This window comes from Heloderma suspectum, chromosome 7, assembly GCF_057233095.1.
Source record: "Heloderma suspectum isolate Gila_16-S chromosome 7, 16-S_ref, whole genome shotgun sequence".
Lineage (NCBI taxonomy): Eukaryota > Metazoa > Chordata > Lepidosauria > Squamata > Helodermatidae > Heloderma > Heloderma suspectum.
Genome location: NC_139464.1, coordinates 12,041,684 through 12,047,683, shown reverse-complemented (window position 1 = coordinate 12,047,683; position 6,000 = coordinate 12,041,684). Strand labels below are relative to the sequence as shown.

Sequence of the window (6,000 nt, the reverse complement as noted above, 5' to 3'; positions counted from 1 at the left end):
CCCCTTTCTCCCCCCTCCCCAACCTGGCCTTGATGCCTCTTCCTCTCCAAACCTGGCATCAAGGTCAGTCTTTTTTATTTGATAAATTAAAAAGCTTTCAGACCAGCTAGCATTGACTTGCTTTGGCGTTCAACTCTACAGACGTGCCTCATGAAGAGCTGCAATCAAGCTGACAACACAGACAATCAAGGGCTGACCTGTAAGCAGTTGCCTAGACAACGCACACCGCAGCCACACGAACAGGCTCTAATAAAACATATGAGGAATTTAGTGTGGTTTAATTTTCAAGATTTGTTTTTCTCCTGTACTTTTCTGTTTAAAAAAAGAAAACAAAAAAACAGGATGGTGAAAGAGTTACACAACACCAGTGAAATAATGCACTTCCTGGACTCAAAATGGTAGCTTTCTGTCCCCCTCTAGTGGCCAGTTAGCATCCTGACAATGTAATTGAACTTCCTATTGGTTTGGACTTTAACTCCCAAGATCTACATCTCTGACACCATTTCTCTCAATATTTTGCAGTTGTTCTAATGTTTGAAGCATATATATATATACACACACACACACACACACACACTATACATAGTGTGCGTGTGTGTTTATGTGTGTGTGTGTGTGTGTGTGTGTGCGTGTGTGTGTATGTGTGTGTATGACATACTTCCTTTGCAAATCCCCAGTTCTATATTGGTTTGTCCATAATTTCTGTTCCTCAGCACTAAACACAGCATGCTACAACCCAAATAGCCTCTGAAAAACAAGTGTGTTTAACTTTCCACCCCTCCAATTAAAATGTGCCCTCAATGACAAATCAAGTTTGCCGATTAATGTACCAATTAAACTGATGAAACCTTGCAGCACTATTAATTTTATCATCTGACTCCTTCAATTTTTTCTGCCTATTAAAGCCAGTTTATTGTCAGGGTACAAAGTACCAAACATATTTAAATCAACAACAGATATTGTGTTCATTATTGTTCAGAACTGAAACAAGTGAAAGCAGGAAATTGACAAAATTAAATGGCAGGGAAAACTCCTCATCCCCATCATCTATACACAGGCAGATAAAAAAGCTATAATACCAGGAATTGTGCACCATTACAATGAGAAATGCTTTAATTATGTTGTAAAGGTCTGATATTCCAGTGAAATGTCATTTCAAAATAAACTTCTAACAGTTAATTATCAGTGATATTTAACTTGTGAGGAAAATTAAATATCACCACATACCTCTGTGATCATTTTATTGCTTTTATAGACATTTCAATATTTTAATGGTTTCCAAGTAACAATGGGGAAAAAAAGACTTGCCATTAAAGCAGTTGGAACTGAACTACTTAACCTGTCCTTCAGCCTTTAGAGTGATTCTAAAGAACATTCTACCATTCATTCTTAGATACTTGGAAAATATATTGCCAAATAACAAAACAGAACATCTTCAGGTGTGGAAGCAGATTAAATGCAACAGTGCATGAAATGCCCAGATTACATTTAGGTTTACCACCCAAACTAGATAAAAAGCAAAGGTAGCCATATCGATCCATGGGGGGGGGGGGCAACCTTCACCATTAAGCAATGCCTGGATCAGACCGAACCAAAATGTCACAAAGTGGTGGTCAAGCTTCTGAGTTCTCCAGAACTCTTCATCAGACAGGGTGGTCCACAAAGCAAGAGGTGGGAAAAAGAGGGGAAAAGAAGGAATAAGAAAGCGCAACATCGACTGTTGATGCTATACCAGTAAGTTCTGAATTTAGACCCAATCTCAAAATGGAGACTGCAGATTGAGTGAATTAATCTCTGCTAGGTGATGTAGGTATCAGGTTGCATCTAGGATTCTGTAACAAAGAACCAATGGCTGTCCCCCATTTTTCTTTTTAATTAAAACATTGTCGCCAGATCTGTCTCAACCAAAATAGAAATTTGCAGTGGGTTTTGTGTTCTGCGAGCCATGGTGAACTGGACTCAGGGTTCACAGTGACACAGTACTAGTACTTTTTGATTAGCAAGAATGATCTCTCTATATACCACCACTCACCCCACCCCCACCCCTGCCCCAGACTTTATCTCTGAGCTCAGCTGTAATCCTCACAGTAGCTGAAGAACAATGGATTTTCTCAGCAACAATATATTTTCTCCTGTTGTAATGCAAAGTATTTTGGTGTGGGGTGGTCTTGAACAGAAGAATTCAGACCCATTTGCTGAACAAAAGACCTGCTCCAAGAGATGAAAAGTGCTAGATGTGGATAGTTGATATTTTTTTCCAATCTTAAATTCAGTTCATTCCAAATGTTGAGAAAAGATTGCATGAAAATTCATATAAATTCTTATGTATCTTTCTCCTACTACATGTATTGTGTACATGATTTTGTCCAGCATACACACTTTGCAAGTAATTTCCATAATATTACAACACGTTTTTACTTATACTTGCATGAATATAATGCTGTTTTATAAGCATGTTCCCTACTATACAAATTATTGTATACATTTCTTTGTTTGGAGAACCCCATAGCAAAATTTGGACAACTGTGGGTTTTGGAGGATAATTGAGTTTTGGTTTGAAAATGTGAAACTGGGTAGGGATATATGAAGTCATCCCTGTCTGGGTTCTCCAGACACCAGCCCAGGTCCTGCCCCTGCTCACCAGTCCCCGGACCATGCTCGAGCCCTGCCATGCTCAGCGAGCAGCCCACACTCACCCCAGCAGCCTCGTCGAGTTTGAAAAATAAAATGGCGATTGCAAAAATGTGCATTTTGCAAATGTGCATATTCACATGTGCAAAAAGTGCACATTTTTGCTAACATGCATATTTGTGTGCATGCAAAATGAGCATTTTTGCTCATACGGAAATATGTGCATTGGCAAAAAAGCACATTTTGTGCATGCGCAAATATGCGCATTTTTGGCATCGCCATTTTATTTCTTAAAAAATGGTGACCGTGAAGCTCGACGAGGCTGCCGGGGTGAGTGCAGGCCATTCACTGAGCATGGGCAGGGGGTGAGCAGGGGCAGGGGCTTGGCGAGTAGGGCTCAGGAGTGAGGGAAGGGGCAGTTCCACTGGATTCCCAGACTGAATCGGGCAGCCCACGCCATCCCTAAAATTAGATAATTTCACATTGAAATACAGACCAAACTGATTCCTCCTCCAAACCTATCTCCCAGAAATGTAACAAACAATGAAACGATTTTCCTTTCACATGCACATTCCTCTTTCTCACCATAGAAGACACTGGTTAGTCTTACCCTATCTTTGTTGGTGCTTTCTGCTGCCTTCTATCCTACTGTCTTCTGCAAGGCGAATTATCTTTCTCTTAATTAATAGTTCTCCTATAAGGTTAATTGATGGTGGAAGTGCTATATTAGTGAGGTTGGCAGCTAGTCATCAAAAAGTTATTATTGGGAGAACTAAATGAAGGCCTTGAGTTATAAGGAGTGTTCGGCTTTTTGTTTGTTCGTAGTTTGTGTTAGCCGGCCAGCCAGGATTCCTGGGGCGAGGCGCAGAGCGCCTCCCCCCCTGGCAAGGATTCCGGGAGAAGGGACGGAATGCCTTCCCCCCACCATCAACATAATCTGCGAACAGGTAAGTGACTTTCGTACATCCCTACTTTTTTCCAATGGTAACTGACAGGCACTTGCATTGCAAACGTAACTTATTAAAAACGATCTAGAAAGTTAAAAAGACAGAGAGAGAGAGAGAGAGAGAGAGGCAACGAGAGAGAGAGAGACAGCGAGAGAGAGAGAGAGAGAGAGAGAGAGAGAGAGAGAGATCAATATCTTTAAAATCTATTTTCCGAAGTACACTTTGAATGATGAAAGAGAAAACAATTTCTAAATTGGCAGCCATTGCAACACAAAGGAGGGGAAAAATCAGTTGCATACACACACCTGCTCATGTGCATGTGCACACACACACACACACTGAACACATTTTGGACACAATGCGGTCTTAGAAAAGTTCCATAATATTGATGCTTACATGTAGGCTTAAACCTGAACTTTGAAATGTTATCAAAAGAGCAATCAGATGTTTGGAATTCATTCATAAAAGTATGGCATGCATGAATGTTACTTCTAAAGGCCAGAAACTTCTGGGAAGTGTAGGCTCACTGCCTTCTAGCATTCCACAGGTCCTAGGGATTACAAATAGGTAGGGATGGCAGAGAATTCCGCCACAGATTTCAGTGAGGCCGAATGCACTGGCATTCGGCCCCCCGAAATCCATGGCAGAATGGCCTGCCACCCCCCACCTGCCAACGGATTCCCCCCGGGACGAAGCTTACCTGGGGCAGATGTTCCGGATGGCGGCGGCGGCGGCGGCAGCAGCTGGTCTTTCGACCAGCTGCTGCGACCGCCATTTGCATCCTGGTCTTTGCCGTGATAGGCTACGTATGTATTTACGTAGCCTATCATGGCTGGGGGGGGGGGAAAGGCGTATGCAAATGGCGGCTACGGCGGCCGCCATTTGCATTCCCTATTTTTCGCCGTTTTATCCTACATAAATATTTACATAGTCTATTGCAGTGGGAAAAAAGGGGGAATGCAAATAGCGTAGAGGGAGCCATTTGCATTCCTTTTCTTTTCGCCGTTTTAGCCTACGTAAATATTTACATAGGCTAAAACGGCGAAAAATAGGGAATGCAAATGGCGGTCGCCGCAGCCGCCTCCATTTGCATATGCTGTTTGTTTGTTTGTTTTTTGCCCAGCCGTGATAGGCTACGTAAATACTTATGTAGCCTATCATGGCAGCCTGGCTGGATGCAAATGGTGGCCGCTATGGCAGCCGCCATTTGTGTCCGCAGCAACCCGTCCGTGGCCGGAACTCTGGCTGCGGATGGGCCTGGCCGGCTGCTCCGTGGAGCCACCACGGAGCGGAGCTGGCCAGGCAGGATTCCGGGGGGGAGGACCGAATCGCCTCCCCCCCATCGAGGATTCCAGGGGGAGGGACGGAGCGCCTCCCCCCCCACCGCAAATCAATTCCACGAAAAGGTAAGTGACTTTTGTACATCCCTACAAACAGGAAGGTCCCCTTCAAACATCCCATTCAGGGAATTGGGCCCTTCAAACATTCAATTCAAATGTTCCAAAAACAGTTGAGGGCCAACTTCCTCCACTGCCCTTATATATTTATTTATGATATTCAGGGTTGTCCATCACTGGGAAGTCCTGTTCGTTTTTGGCTCCCCGGATCCCTGCAGTGCCCTTGACCCAGTGTGCATTTGTGAGCTGACTGGAGGGCCAGTTCCCAAAACTCATGAACTTTGCTGCACTGGTTTTTCTTTATCTGAGTCGTCGTGACATGTACAAAATCGTGTGTGCAAGTATTTAAGGAAATCCCAATCACAAAAATAAGGAACGCAAAAAATAAGGAACGCAAATGGCGGCGTACGTGGGTTTTGCTTTTTTTTAAACCCACCCAGCCATGATAGGCTACATAAAGATTTACATAGCCTATCACATTGTGTGTGTTTTTTTAAAAAACCTAGTCATGATAGGCTATGTAAATCTTTACGTAGCCTATCATGTCTTTTTTTTTTTTTTTAACAAGACTGGAAATGGCAGCGGCAGCAGCCGGTCGGAAGACCAGCCACCGCAGCCGCTGCAGCCACCGCTGGAGCCGCCGCCGCCTGGAAGATCCACCCCAGGTAAGTCTCATCCCGGGGGGGATCCGCGGGGAGGCGGGGGGGTGGCAGGCCGTTCCGCCATGGAGTTTGGGGGCCGAATGCACTGGCATTTGGCCTCACCGAGATCCGTTGGGGAATTCTCTGTCATCCCTAAGCTGGCCTGCCTCATCATGCTGGAGTCTGGGAGGCCAAGCTGGCGAAAACTCATTGAACTCTCCCCCCAAAATGGATTCCTCCTAGGGAGGTGGTGGGCTCTCCCACACCGGAGGCATTCAAGATGAGGCTGGACAGCCACCTTTCAAGAATGCTTTGACTTCGATTCCTGCACTGAGAAGGGGTTTGGACTCAATGGTTGTATAGGCCCCTTCCAGCCCTACTATT

The 6,000-nt window shown here is 44.4% G+C and overlaps 1 long non-coding RNA gene across 1 annotated transcript in view; it reads left to right on the top strand.

The window, feature by feature from the left end:
• The first annotated feature begins 3,195 nt into the window (after nucleotides 1-3,195).
• Nucleotides 3,196-6,000, top strand: part of LOC146339338 (uncharacterized) — an 86,045-nt gene continuing 83,240 nt past the window's right edge. Inside the window, exons 1-2 of the long non-coding RNA XR_014784554.1 lie at nucleotides 3,196-3,230; nucleotides 3,457-3,578. This is a non-coding gene — a long non-coding RNA (uncharacterized LOC146339338). The remainder of the gene's footprint in view (nucleotides 3,231-3,456; nucleotides 3,579-6,000) is intronic.